Source organism: Amblyomma maculatum, chromosome 10 (genome assembly GCF_055883805.1).
Source record: "Amblyomma maculatum isolate TAMU_Amacu chromosome 10, ASM5588380v1, whole genome shotgun sequence".
Lineage (NCBI taxonomy): Eukaryota > Metazoa > Arthropoda > Arachnida > Ixodida > Ixodidae > Amblyomma > Amblyomma maculatum.
Window position 1 is genome coordinate 38,919,958 of NC_139353.1, and position 14,730 is coordinate 38,934,687.

The 14,730-nt window shown below is 42.6% G+C and overlaps 1 long non-coding RNA gene across 1 annotated transcript; it reads left to right on the forward strand.

Annotated features, from left to right (window-relative positions):
* Positions 1–325: 325 nt before the first annotated feature.
* LOC146176212 (uncharacterized) lies at positions 326–6,361 on the forward strand. The gene is made up of 3 exons (XR_014701167.1): positions 326–374; positions 1,489–1,542; positions 6,218–6,361. It is a non-coding gene; the product is annotated as an uncharacterized LOC146176212 (long non-coding RNA).
* The last annotated feature ends 8,369 nt before the right edge of the window (positions 6,362–14,730 follow it).

The following is a 14,730-nucleotide window of genomic DNA, read 5'->3' on the forward strand; positions in this document are numbered from 1 at the left end:
GTGCACAATTAGCCTAATGATAGTTGAATAATAAATATTTTCAGAGATGTACAACCGCATCTTTTTTGGCATTTATTGAATGTGATAGCTGTACTGTAGGCATTATGGCTTTAACCGCAGGCCCTTGTAAGCTTCCACAGACACTGCCTTGAGGAAACGAAACAAAAATAGTACATGGAAACCACTAGATTCTAAAGCCATTGAGTAGAAAGGCATAGTGTAAGAGATACACTGTAATTACTATTTCTACAGAACATGAGAGAAATGTTCAGATGTCCGTGGTGAAGAATGAACGGATCAATTTTATTTCGGTTTTTAATTTACAGGTCACCAGGATAGTGATCCGGAAATATGGAAAGGTGGAGAACCCAGTGGTGAGTATAAAGGACGTATTGTCGACTATCATTGGTTAATCATACCCCAAAGAAAGACATACAATTTGTGCGACTTTCAAATGACCGGTAACTGCAGGCTTTTAAGAGCACAGCACCTCGAACCTGCAGAAGAGAAATCTGGAACGAATCCGAAAATTTCGGAAAAGTAAATTTTGTTATCATTTCTTATTTCTGTCAAGATAAAGCGCTCCTGAGGCCCCTTGACTTCTGGTTCTTTTCGGCTGGCACTGGAAGTCGTGTGCCACTGAGCACACTCCAATCTGCACGCTTATGAGATGAAACAACGTTGCGAAAAAAAAATAAAAAATCTCGTCCTCATGGTTTTATTGGGCCGCGGAAATAGTGCAATACTTTTCCACAGATTTTGTTCTGCTTCTGATTACAGTCACAAAATTTGTAGTCTTCTCGACGGTGAGAGTGCTCGTTCTGCAGCATATTACCACACTCCAAACTGTTCACTCTTTGTTCAGTGCATTTTGTTGCGTTTCTGCGGCAATAATCTAAAGGGTCATGGATAAATTAAATGAAAGCCAGCTGTATTGGCTATTCACGAGTATTTGAAACACAATAGCAAACGCAAACCTGCCCAAAGCTTGCGAATAGTAAAAGGTAATTTTCTGAGAAAGTCGAAGTTTATCCAAATCTCGCCCATGCTGCCTATTATCCTGCTTGCAAGAATCTGTCCAGGTACCTGAATTCACGGACAGGCTGGCGAGCATATGTGAATAAGCTATGAATACGGCAGTTGCACTAGGATCGAGTCAGCAGACACCGTAAAGATGATGATAGCTCTGCCTATTAACAACTCGTCGGAAATTTCAAATTGTTTCCCTGGCAGTAGATGTAATGGTTTTCTTGTAATTTATATCTCCCTGATACTGCTTTTGTGGTCGTAGAAAATTCATAATATAGCCACTTTAGAAGAAAGCGCTTTAGATCATTCGTGAACTTTTGTGCGGGAGAGCGAAATATCAAGAACCTGCTCAGCTCTTCAAGGATATGGAGGACCGCAAGGGGGCCTGCCAATTCTAGATCATAAAAACTAAGCCAGTGATTGCTTCAAACGGCATACTTCTTTATTTTGTCCACATAGGACCAGCCGTTGTTCCGTATAATGGCGAGAACTCTCATGTGTCCGGTTCTAACGGTACGTATTCCCCAGCTTCGATGTTAATTTTGCCACAAAACAATTTTCTTGGTTATATTTCGAGAACTGTCGTATGGTCTTTACGTTCTAGTAGCTTAGTTGATTGCTTTTCTTTGCGTGAAAAAAAGACAGATAACCGAGAACGATGTTGTTTAATTAGTTCAACAGCGGTAACCAATCATCACCAAAAAAAAAAAAAAGCTGGCTAATATTTTTAGCGAGCGAATTTCCAAATTCTTTATCATAAGACGATTAGTTACTTCTTTTAAGTTAGGATCCTGGTTGATACTTGCGAAATGATTCTTTGAGAATTTTAGCGGGAATGGCCATTTTTAAAGATGTAGAGAACGCAGCGCAAATAAGCAAGAAAGGCACACATACAGGCTCTTTGCCCAAATGAATTTTTATTTCGAAGGGTTAAATGAATATGTACTGCGGAACAAAGAACTAAAGAAACAAAAAAAATATGCGATGAAGTGACAAATTATGTATCATAAAGAAAGCCTGAAAAAAGACAATACAGGTTCAGTGCTACGTGACATCTGATTTAAGATTAGCAATCTCATTTTCTGCTAAGGTGATGGGTGCGTCATTAGCACACCTGTGCCCTTCTTTCAAGATATGGTTTACTTCGAAGTGTTCCCTTGTACGCTGTTTAGGTGTTTTGAGAAGCATGACCGTTCAGTCGAAAAGGGGCCGGCACATACATATCCTGCAATGTTTAGGAAAATTTCCGAAAGTTTTTTTTTGGACGTGCTTTTATCCCACAACAATTGTAACTTCATCTCGACTTTTTTGTTTGTATGTTTCCCTTTTTTCGCATTATATATTCAGTTACCCTTTAGAATAAAACTTGTGCAGTGAGAAAACGCCTCTCGTCTCTTCCTCTCTTCTTATGTGTTCGTTTTACTGGCGCTTATCCGAAAATGCAAACGCCCCGACAAACCCAGCTTAGCATCATTGGCGAAGTAGGGCAGTTAAGATTTTTTGTCATGTAAATTATAAGAAATAATTACTTGCATGGACTAATTTTGTACGCCGTAAATGATTTTACGTCTTGGATAAGGGTTTAGGTAAATGTTTCTCTTCTCCACTGTGTTGTTTTCACTGTGAGAATTAGGCGATCGCCATTAAAAATGAAGCTTGCAGGGCCTCAATTATCACGATAATCAAGATAAGTGTTCTCTCAAGCTCCAGAGTTTGCTTTACAGTATGTCCGCGAAGCACAGAATGTTTACTGTAAGACAGATCTGTAAAGTATAAACAGCCGTCTTGTTGCCTAAGCAAGCACATAGTATAAAAGTTATCCGCGTGTCCATTTGGACTAAAGAGCAGAAGTTTGAGAGACGGAGGAAATATTTGGGAGACACTTGAACTTTGTCAATGTGTACGACACGATGCATTAATTGATTAACTAAAGAACCTTGGGTCCTCTTTCTATATCGCCCAGAAATAAAAATACACTAGATAAAAGTTATTCAAGTTAGAAGTTCATTGCAAACAGTTCTAGTCTAAAACAAAAGCCCCACCTCTTTCATCCCGCTTTGTTTAGAAAGTCAAATTCATTACTGAACGTTTACTTTTCACGCTTAGTATTCTTAAAAAATTTTGTCTCCTTTGCATAATATGCATTTTAAAATATCGACATTATGGTTGTTTTCAATGCTGAGCAAGAGCGCAACATTGCACCTCGTTGTGTCTGACCCCCCCCTCCACACACACACTCACTCACTCACTCACTCACTCACTCACTCACTCACTCACTCACTCACTCACTCACTCACTCACTCACTCACTCACACACACACACACACACACACACACACACACACACACACACACACACACACACACACACACACACACACACACACACACACACACACACACACACACACACACACACACACACACACACACACACACACACACACACACACACACACACACACACACGCACGCACGCACGCACACACACACACACACACACGCACGCACGCACGCACGCACGCACGCACACACACACACACACACACACACACACACACACACACACACACACACACACACACACACACACACACACACACACACACACACGCACACACACACACACACACACACACACACACACGCACGCACGCACACACACACACACACACACACGCACACACACACACACACACACACGCACGCACGCACACACACACGAACACATTTCAGTCTGTTCCTGTGCACAATGAACTATCGAATTTCCGCGTCGAGTAGTGTGGAAGCCTTCCAGAGACATCAGTTCTTATTCTACAAAAAAGTTATGAAATGCCGTACTCGGACTGAGTGAATTGTGACAAATTTTCAATACAGATAAAAACCGATAAAAGATTTTCTTAATAACAACAGAACTTACCATTATTCTCCGTTTTGGACATTGTTTCCTGTTCAGCTGAGTTTTTCACCATGTGTGCGAAGAAACTAGCTCAATATTGCACTTTATTATTGGTCTTTTTCTGGAGGGCATTCAGAATGTTGCCGCCAAATCCCCCACCCCGCAGCCGAGCCAAGCTCTACATCTGCTGCGAAGCGTTTATGGTCTTCGAAAAATACGGCGGCGCAGTCCTTTGTGACTTATCAAAGGAAGGCTTCTGGTTTTTAGTAAACAATGATAATCGAGAAAATCTGTAAACAGCTGCGCCGTGGTGATGCAGCTCGTGATTAGGGCACTCCATAGCTGTGCCCAAGTATGAGGGATTTCTAGTGGCCAAAATTTTCAATGCCCTGCATAGACCCATAGACTGCGTTGCTTGGGAAGTTAAACATCACAAGCCAAACCAAACCAAACCAAACCATATCCTGTCAGCAGCTAATTCTAATATCTTAAATTCTGCTCACATTTGCGAAATGCAGCCAGTTGAGAGGTTTTTGGATCCACAGATTTTCAGTCGATTCGGTGAGGCAAGAATGGTAGATTTCAGCGTAGCTAAACCTAGTAAGAAATCTGTTAATGGCTGAGCACAGGTGGAAGATGATGGTGACAACAACATGCAATTCATAGCAAGAAAGTGTGTTGCACTTCAACACTTGGTTTGGCAGGATGCAGCGATAACTAGAAAATTTACGGTTTTAAAATCATTTTCCAACAGTCCCGTTGTCATTTATGAAATTGAAGGTGATATTGATAATAATGTTACAAGCAGAAGAGCACTAAGAGCACTACTATTTTAAATAAACTGAATAAGCTGGAATGGGGGTAAAGTGAGTGTTTATTTGCGCAGACATCGCCGAATATTTCCTCTTGCTTATATCGTTCAAAATTTCATGGAAAAGAGGTAGTTGAATGTGATGCTTTTCTAACATAAATTATGCAAGAAATATGTAGGAACAAAATCGAACGAAGCGATCACAAAGTTTTTCACAGCATGATGAATCTGAAAGAGAACGTGTCAATTTTAGCGCCCAAGGTCTCTTCGCAGCAGCCTTGTTTACTGCGACATCCCCTCACGCAATCAGCAGTAAGTAAGGCGGATATTATCCCAGCAAATCCTGAGTACAGGAACTTAAGTTTTCTAAATACGAAAGCAATTTTAATTGAAAGAATGCGCATTCCGCGCCTCACTCAACCCTTAAAATCTATGCTTCTTTTCTCATCTGAGCGAAAACACAAAATCGTAATATCATATTTCAATTTAATGGAGTAGGTCATTCGAAGGCTTGCTTTAATATTGTTTACACAGATGCAGTATGAACATTCTGCGCAAAAGCGATAGTTCAGAACTGAGGCGAGTCTTCTAAACGCCCGAGTGACACAGTCTGACGCCTATTTGTTGCACATACTTTCTCTGGCCTAAGAAGTTTATAATCACCCTAGGGTGATTATAAAGAGGAGAGTACGGAAAGGATCATGTGCGGGTATGGACGCCTTTCAGTGAGGAGAAAATGGTCATGGCCGCTGAGCGAAAACAACATCGGCTCCTGCTACGAAGTAAACTGAAATTCGACGGTAATTTTGTTATTATCAGCTCAGTTGACACGTTGTTGCATGTTTGTTTTTCCTAAGGAATGACCACTGTGCAGTTCCTAGCTGTGAAACCTGCCGCTGACTCAGTAGGGCCTATCGTGGAAAGGAAAACATTTAGACTACACTGAATGTTTATGAATTGGATAGATTTAATCCGGGGAGTGTAAACTTCCATAACCCCGCAACTTGACCTGGAAATGATTTTAATGTGGCTTCTGCATTTATTTTGCTTCCAGGAGGAGATGAGAAGCCTGTAGTATTTGTAAGGTCTGATGATTCTGGCTCTTCCAGTTTGTATAAAATTATATTTTTATTTCTTGCCGTAGAACATTTCAAACTTTTTGTTGCGATACCGTTGTAGTCGATATATAGTTTTTTTTTTCTAAAGCTCCATGTTAAACAATTTGTGGCTAAGTACATACTACAAAGTCGTTTATATATTGATGTCACATATTCTCGGTGTGGCAGAAACTGTGACAAAATATTCGTTTCAAAATAATATTTTTCCAGTCCATGAAGGAAAAAAAATGGAGGAAAATGCTGTGCTACCATTCTTGAACTAGACCGTCACGGCAAAACAACTGTGCCGCATGTACTGGTGTGAACGAAAAGTTTCAGCAACACAAACTGTATACTAACCACTTTTCGCACTGTTTCCAGAAGCCAGAGTTTAAGAAAGAAGGAAGAAAATCAAAGCCCGAATGGAGATGAAAAGACGGAAGGCAAACTGCAGAATGGTGAAACAAATACCCGGGAATACGATACACAGTACGACTAAGATTCGGAGAAAGAGGGGTTGGGAAAACCGAGAAAAATAAATTTCATTCTTTGCAAACCAATCTATCCATTTGCCTCTTGCTCGTCTAAAATTTATGCCTAAAAATGGCTCTCACCTCTCGATTCATCGACGCTTCTTTGTCACGGTAGCACTAATGTAAATGACCCTATATACAGAAGGCATGCCCCGTCGTGGAGATGCAGTGGTTACGGCACTCAACGTCTGTGCTCAAATATGCCGGATCGAATACTTGCTGTGGCGGCAACTTTTCGATGGTGCTAAAAAGATGGGCTCCCGACAAGTGCTATGTCTGCACATGTTAAAGAACACCAGGTGATCGAAATTTCCGGAGCCCTCATCATCTTCTTCTTCTTCCTTGATATTTGGCACATACCCACGAAGGGGGATTGGCCAGGGTTCAGTGTGGACTGCCAAATGTCCTACAGAACTGAATTAGTGTATTGAAGTAATTGACAGCTAGACAAAAACATAAGATTGAAGATCACAAAAGGTATTGAAAGAAAAAATATGAATTAAAAATTTGGAATTTTGTAATTTGGAGGACAATTAGCAAGAGAATCTGCCAGTAGCTGTGATGTAGTTATGTAAGTACTGACAAATTTGAGGCAACGCAAATCCTTTCGCACTCGCACCGATAGAGAGTAGAAGCGGGACTGACAACGTAAATCCCGAGCGTGCTATTGGAGTTTCTAAATGCACCCTCCTCTGAGGTGAAAACCTTCGGCAAGCTCATCTACAGCCCTCATCTACAGCGCCTCTCATTGCCTGAGTTGCTTTGGGACCTTAGACCCCCCCATAATACAACAACAAGAACAAAACAAAAAACTATACAAGGGATACACCACTGATATTACTGGCGATACTTTTAATGTTGTCAGTAATGACATTGGCTAGAAGCTGAAGAGTATCAAAACATTAAATACAATTCAGCATGGGCCGGTAGAATAATGGTTGGTTTCACTTCGCAGGCTCACTTCGCAGGATGTTCGCAGGCTCCTTGTATCTCATAAATGGCGTAGATCGAGAGCCATGAGCCATGCCTTTCTAGCTTTTGATGATACAGCTGATGCAGTGTTTTTGGGAGGGCTTTGATTTACTACCCCTTGCGTACCTCCTTGAACAGCTGTGTAACGCTACCTCCCCCGGAGCGTCCCTCTATGCTGATCTTCTCCAAAATGTTTCTCGAGGTTTCTGTTTTAGAGCGCTTAACCATCTGAGTTGTTGGATGCACCTCCTCAAGGTTTTAGAAGGTCTAGTGCATCGCCACATCCTTTGAGTGCTCCATCAATGCATTGCTTTATAGACCCAAAAAACCCTGTGCGTTTCCTTGATCATAACTTACGTCTCACCCATCTCCTCAGCGTTTATCTTAATAAAGGGAAGAGCATATTCTACGCTGATAATAGTATAAATGGCTGCACCAGCTTACAGAGGTCCCTCTACTTTGTCTTCTAGTAGGCTATGCAAACCAATGAGCCTCACAGTCGCGCCCACTGTGTTCTTGTCCTCTTCAACACCCTTTCATTTTTTTTTTTTTTTGCTCGCCTTCAAACACAACTTCATGATCCAGATCCCCTGGACCTCACTGACAACCGAACGCTCCCGCATCTGCGGTGGAGGCGGCGGGACGAAGCGGTTCGTGTGAATTCTTCTGGATCTGTCTCAAACCGAAGCCAACTCCGACATGGTTTGTGAGCTAGAAATCCCTACCACCCTGGGAGGTGCTATGTGCTTACTGTCTGTTGCAGCGTCTATTCCAGCTGGCCATCATTACCCCGTGTAACCAACAGCGTTGTATATATCGTGCATGCAAAACGCGTTTTATTCCTGGAATCTTTTCCAGGTTCAGGTGTGCCTTAACTACAACGAGATTAAGCCCTAGCGTCGACTACACTGAAGCTTGTGGCATCCCCGCCCCTCAATGAGGGGGCCAACTAAATCTCCCCCATCGTAATCTGACCAGCTGCGCCGTTAAGAAATGGTCTAATATAGAGAAAGGTCCCTCCCTCTGAGTTAATTTACGTGAGGCTATTCAAAATCGCTTCATGGATCACATTATCAAAGATCTTTCTCAGATCGGGTCATAAAATGGCCTTAGTCCCTGTACCATACACTGGGCTCAACGTGTCTCTCTTTAGCTTTATGGTAACGTCGTGCGTCAAGAATTTGTCATTGAGGCCAATCATCGTGGCCGGTATAGGACCTTACCATAGCTTACCTGAAGCCTGTTGAGAACCAAACACTCCTTAAGCATCCCCACACACGAATTCAGCGATATGGTACATGGATTCTCCGTTCACCTTTTTTTTAATTTCTGATTGAAAAGGATCCTAAAGTGTTTTCACTTCAGTAGTATCTCTCCTTTCCGCCGTTATTTATTCATTAAGTTCGTGAGGATCCCTGTAATTCAGGTTCTTCAACACTTTATTTGTCACCTCGTCTGATCCGGCCGCTGGTGGGGGCCGACTGTCTCATAGCCAATCCCACTTCAGCTGGCGTAAAGTCTGAGTCAAGTTCAAGTTTCTCCCTTTCCCTGTAATCCGATAGTAAACCACTGATGGAGGCCACATTCAAATGTCAATATTTTTTGCAGAAATTTCATTTTTATGCTTTTATATTTTCAGTATTTGGAAACATTCATGTACCCATTGTAAAAACATATGGTCCTATCATGATTAATTTGGGAGTTACAGCTAGTTTTTAAACGCTTATACTGGTATTCTGAAACCGAACCTAAATTGAGCCGGTTTCTGAAACTATTAATGTTTCTTATGTATGATTTTTTTCACTATATGTTTTAGTTTTTGATATCTGCAACATTAACGGGTATTTTTAAGTTCAGTTAAAATGTTTATTATTCTCCTACAATCTTTTAAAGCGGCCACAAAGGGAATATGACTGATGCTCGAATAACGCTTGCTGTTTACTTTCGTGCGTGCTTTATTTACACACTGTTTAAGGGGAAAATAAGTCGTTTGCAACTTTAACATGTGCTGAGATACAGCACTCATAACAATCAGACAGCATTTTGTCTAGTATGGACAAGTTCCGAGCTCATAAAAGGCAGAAACGCAAGTTTGCTGGGAATCGACACACTACGCAGCGTTCGTCTTCTCATCCACCAGACACGGGTGTTTCGGCGTGAGTGCAAAGAAGCTTGGGAACATCGCAAGACATATGAAGCCTTGCTACCGGATTATACACTCCAAGGAAACGGGATCGTTGACAGTGATATCCTTTCTTCTCTGTTTTCCTTGTTGACATGCCCTGAATAAATGAATGTCCCACTGACGCCCGAAGAAGGCGCTCACCAAGAGGGATGCTCTACCGGTGTAGTGGTCTGACACATCGAAAAATGTGGTGTGTGCAAATCAGAACAATGTTCGACTAGTGTATACAATTAGCCGGTCCGCATTCTGCAAGGTGATGAACATGCCTCCCAATTCGCGACATTCCGCCTACGACGAGATATCGTCTCGGCTCTCAGCAGTGACTTGAACAGTAACGTCAGAGATGATGATTAATGCTACTGCAAGAGTTCGTCATGTGGTGGGGAGCGACGAATGCGGTGTTTCAGGTGACCAAACATGCAGAAGCATGAGCATTCTTCTTTGAACGGGTGTGTGTCAGTGATTTCTGTTGACACGGGAAAGGTTAGTGATGTCCAGGGCTGGGCAATATATTTCAAAAAGTATATTAGATACCGACACTCGATACTTTGAAAAATTGTATTTCCTATACTGATACAAGATACCGAACCGAAATCGATTTACGATACAGGTACTCGATACTGTATCTTCGATACTTCGATACATCTCTGAAATCCCAATGAGAAAAAGGCGGTAATATTAGCGAAGCTGTAAAATTTTCCCATGCTTTCTAGAACTTTCAGTGGTGCCTATATCGCAGATTTTGTTTCTATGAAAGGGCTAAACGAATCCGACAGCACGAATTTATTGAAGCTCCACTGTCTGGGCAGCTGGCCTTCTCAGAACTTCATATTAAATTGAAGCCATGGTTACAAAGCTTCCACAAGTAGCCTAGCGAACAATTTCTTTAGGCTAGTGTTCTTCATACGAACCGCCCTGTGAGCACATGGCTACATACAATTAAATCTGAAACTCCTTTTGCTGCTCTCCATTTCATACACTACACGTTACTTACCCGATGGCCCTTTCCGTTTTCTTTGCTATAAGGCTAAATGCTGCGCGCGCTTGGGGAACTGTGGAGGTATTTTGATATTAGTGTGATAGAAGACTTTTGAGGCTCACATTCTGTGTTAAAAGCTAGAGTATAACAAAAATAAGATGGCTGAACGTTGTTGTTGTTAGTTTCGAAATAGCCCCGCGATGTGGGCGTTCTGTAAGCGAGGCAAATAAGAAAAGCCTCTATATATGATTCGACGAGCACGCCACACTGTTATACTTGATGAAGGGGCCCTTTACCAGAATATAAGAGTGAAGCATAGCCGCGTCGACTCAAGGATGTTGAAGGTAGTTAACGAAGTCAACCTTCACTACCGTCTCTTGAGAGCTTAGTCTTGTTTAGATAAAAGAAAAAATTGTTCTTTTTAAGAGAGATTGGCTAATATGACGTCAATCAATTCGCATATTTCGAAAACATTTTAACAGTTTGTTGATGTTGACAAGTGGACTTGTCGAAACGTTGGCTCATCTGCGACCTGAGGCGTACCCGATTTACCCTTGTTCAGTTCTTCTTTTTTATACCGTGCAAACCATCTTCTTCCTTTCGTTCTACCTAAATCCTGGAAAAGTGCAGTTATATATAATTTACGTCGTGTATTTCTTAATATTTTAGACGTAATAGTTTTTACAGAAGAAGCCTAGTGGAAGTCTCTTCCCAGCGCAGTTACAAGGAAAGGTGTTTGTTTCGAATCAAATGCTGTAAAATACAAAAACGGCGGTTAGCCAACTGCATCGTGGCCGACTGAGGCCTCAGATGCTCCTGTTCTAGCCGCCAAGCAAAGCCGACATGCAAAGCTCAAGGGTCTGGAGAGCTAGGGTCGTGCATAAGTTACTGCTTTCGTCAGAACACTGAGCATGCTACTTGATCACATGCCTCGGATAAGGAGGCAGATTGCAAAGGTGGGAGAGAAGCTAGGGATGAAGTGCGTGGGGCCCCTACTCCCTGTTTGTCTTCTTTCGTGTTTCTTTGTCGACTTAATTCTTTCTTTCTGCGCGTCTGTTAACGACTCAGCGGCTTCGTGGCACGCACTGAGTGCTCACAGGTAAACAACCTCATGAACGCCTACTTGCCATTGGCTCCTTCAGTGGATGGAGGCTAAGAAAGAAACTCCGAGAAGGAGGGAAATCAGGATGCACTGCGAGCAAAGATGCCTCCCGGCTTGTACTAGCGCCGTCACCAAAATGTCTGACACACACAGTGGGTTCAATATTTTGCGTAGTATCGAGTATCGTTAAAATACACGATAGACCAAAAATGTATTTTCCAAACCGATACTCCAATACTTTCATTTTCAGCACTCGATACCTGATACTGATACACAGAATATATCTAAAGATAGTATCGAAGAAACATGCATCTTCGATACTGCCCATCACTGGTGATGTCGAGGCTATTTAGAGCACATTTCGAGCAACAAAAAGCAAGTTAAGCCCAAAAAGTATTTCATTCCTGAAGTGGGATACAAGTCACAGTTATTTTTATGCAAACCATAAAGGCATTGCAGCCAGCACGGAGATGGTCGGCCTGCACATGGATATTTGAGAGGGCTAGGAAAAACTAAAGGGCAGCTACACGAACAAAGGAAGACTACTGCATCTGAAACGGCCCCAGTTGTGAGCCTGGACCATTTTAGAGTTTTATATGTTGTTTCTGTCATCTTTAAGATGTTTTTAATTCGTTTTTTACATATTAGTTTCACCGACCTCTACTTGAACAAAATGTAATAACGGTTATCTGAAAAAATATTTTGAATTGAAATTTTGACAACTGATTCCTCATATAGGGATGCTTTCACTGAAATAGGATAATATAAATATCTTGAATATCAATTTATTTATAAGTTATTTTCAAAACAATGTGGTGAAGATCGATGATGTTTGTCACTGTGTTCAATTTTTTCAGATTACTTTCTGCGTATTCAATTTTTACATACAGCCTATTTCCCTGGCTTACTTCAATCTCTTTATTTGTTAAGGCGAGAGCCTTTAATGGCGCATACTGTCGTTCGCAGAAGATGACACACTTTGCGGCCCCCCTAGGTCACGTGATGTCACCCAAGATGACTGCCGGCCATAGGTAAAGATGTGCCACCCTTGGCCCACGCCCCCAAATGCGGGATGTATTATATGCATTCGTTACATGACAGGCGGTACCTGGCAGCTGATATGGCCGAGCATTATAACTGGACGTGGAGCTTCCTGATATCACGTTTGGCAGGCGTTGCCAAATTGGGCCTCTCCCTTCATATGGGAGGATGATATCAGAATCAGCCTGCCAAGGGCCTTGCATTCAAATTGTCCCTAGCCCACGCAGGCACGTTCATACAGCTCGGTTAAAGCGGGGCTTCATATATTGGTTGGAAGCTTACGTTATCGTGTCCTACCGTTCCAGGCGTCCGTACGTCGCCTTTCGTTTGGCGCTTCCTCGAACGCCGCACCATACAGCCAACAGAAGCAGGTGCAGTAAAACCAGGAATCAGCGAAGTTTCATATAAAGGCTTTCGCCTTATTGCACTTTAGTGTTTCAAACTGCCACACAAGGTTTTAGCATTTGGTTGAAGTTATTTGGGACACCTGGTATATCGCCCCGCTCAAACCAAGCCGTAAAAATGTGCCTGCATGACCTGGAAGCAGAGTATCTAAATGGGGTCCCGATGGGTTCGATTCTCATCTCAATGTTGGTAGCCCGAGTTGCCAGCTCAGCCTAATTGTTGCCAGGGGGCTTCGGTTACACACCAGCAAAATTTGATTCCCCATATCTTCGAATCCCCCCTCAATTATGGTAGCCCAAGTTTACATCTGCTGCCCACTCGATAAACTTATCGCGAAGAAAAATTATATACACCATGTTGGACTGAACGAATGAGTATTTTCGCCCTTCCTCGCTAATCGCTAAGCGTCTGACCAAAGTTGCATGACTATCTCAAACGCGGTTACGAGTAACCGATATTACCGCAGTTAGCTGCGTTTAACGCGAATCACGTTTCACAGTTGTTAAACAAGTCGCCGTCATTCTTGGTTGCGGTTAATTAATAACCGGGTGCTGCAGACCAAGAGACCCTGCGACCAGCAGAATAAAGCTGCATTTGCAATACCGCACTATAAGGTATACCGTCCGGCTTAAGCGGATACGACGCGCTCAAGCACTATATCCTAAATTCAGCCCTCGGAAACCGGTCGTGGATATATTGCTCAAGCAAGAAAGCGTACCGACTCGATTGTTCTCTTAAATAATGAGCCCTAGGATAAAGTGATTTAAAATAATCAGCACTTTTTGTTGATCTCTGACCTGTACTGAAGTGCATGCAGGATTGATTACTGCGACCTAAGTCGCCCGCTGTTCGCAGACGTGGAGCAGTTCCCGCGGTTTCTCGCAGCTCATCCGGTATTATTGTACATTTACACATCTGCTAAAACGTCCTAACTATCTTTGTCCAATATGAAAACAACATTATTGGTGGTAACGCAGGTCTAGGTCATTTAGTAGGTCATTTACTGCAGCGTTGATCAATTTTAAAGCATCATCTGCTGTGGCTTCAGTGCAAAACAATATAGGCCTAGTGACGACCATACAGTTGTTCACGGCCACAGCGCCGTTGTGTGCTGCGCTTGCTGGCGGCAGCGTATCGGTATGCTCAAGGAGTCCGGCGCTGCGTTCGTTGCGAATTTGTGTGAGTTTCTTATGTGGCTTATGCTGGAGTTTTTAAGAAGTTCCGATTAACAGCATGCCGGGCAAACAAAACTCCAAAAGTGGGACGGAGCTGAGGCAACAGCGCTCTGCTGCTGCGCCGTCGGGCGATACTCTAAAGTTCAAGGCTTCCCCATGCTATAGCACGCCTATTTGTTCTGTTCACTTTAAACCCTGAGTTAGTACCTTATATCATCACCATCGACCCGACTATAACCATTGCAGGGCGAAGGCCTCTCCTATATTTCTCCAATTAACCCGGTTCAGTGCTAGCTGCGTCCACTTAACCCCTGCGAACTTCCTAACCTCATCCGCCCACCTAACTTTCTGCCGCCCCCTGCTACGCTTTCCTTCCCTTGGAATCCAGTTTGTTACCCTAAGCGACCATCGGTTATCCTCTCTTTGCATTACACGTCCTGCCCATGCCCATTTCTTCTTGATTTTCACTAGTATTTCACTAACATGAGTTATTTCTTTGATC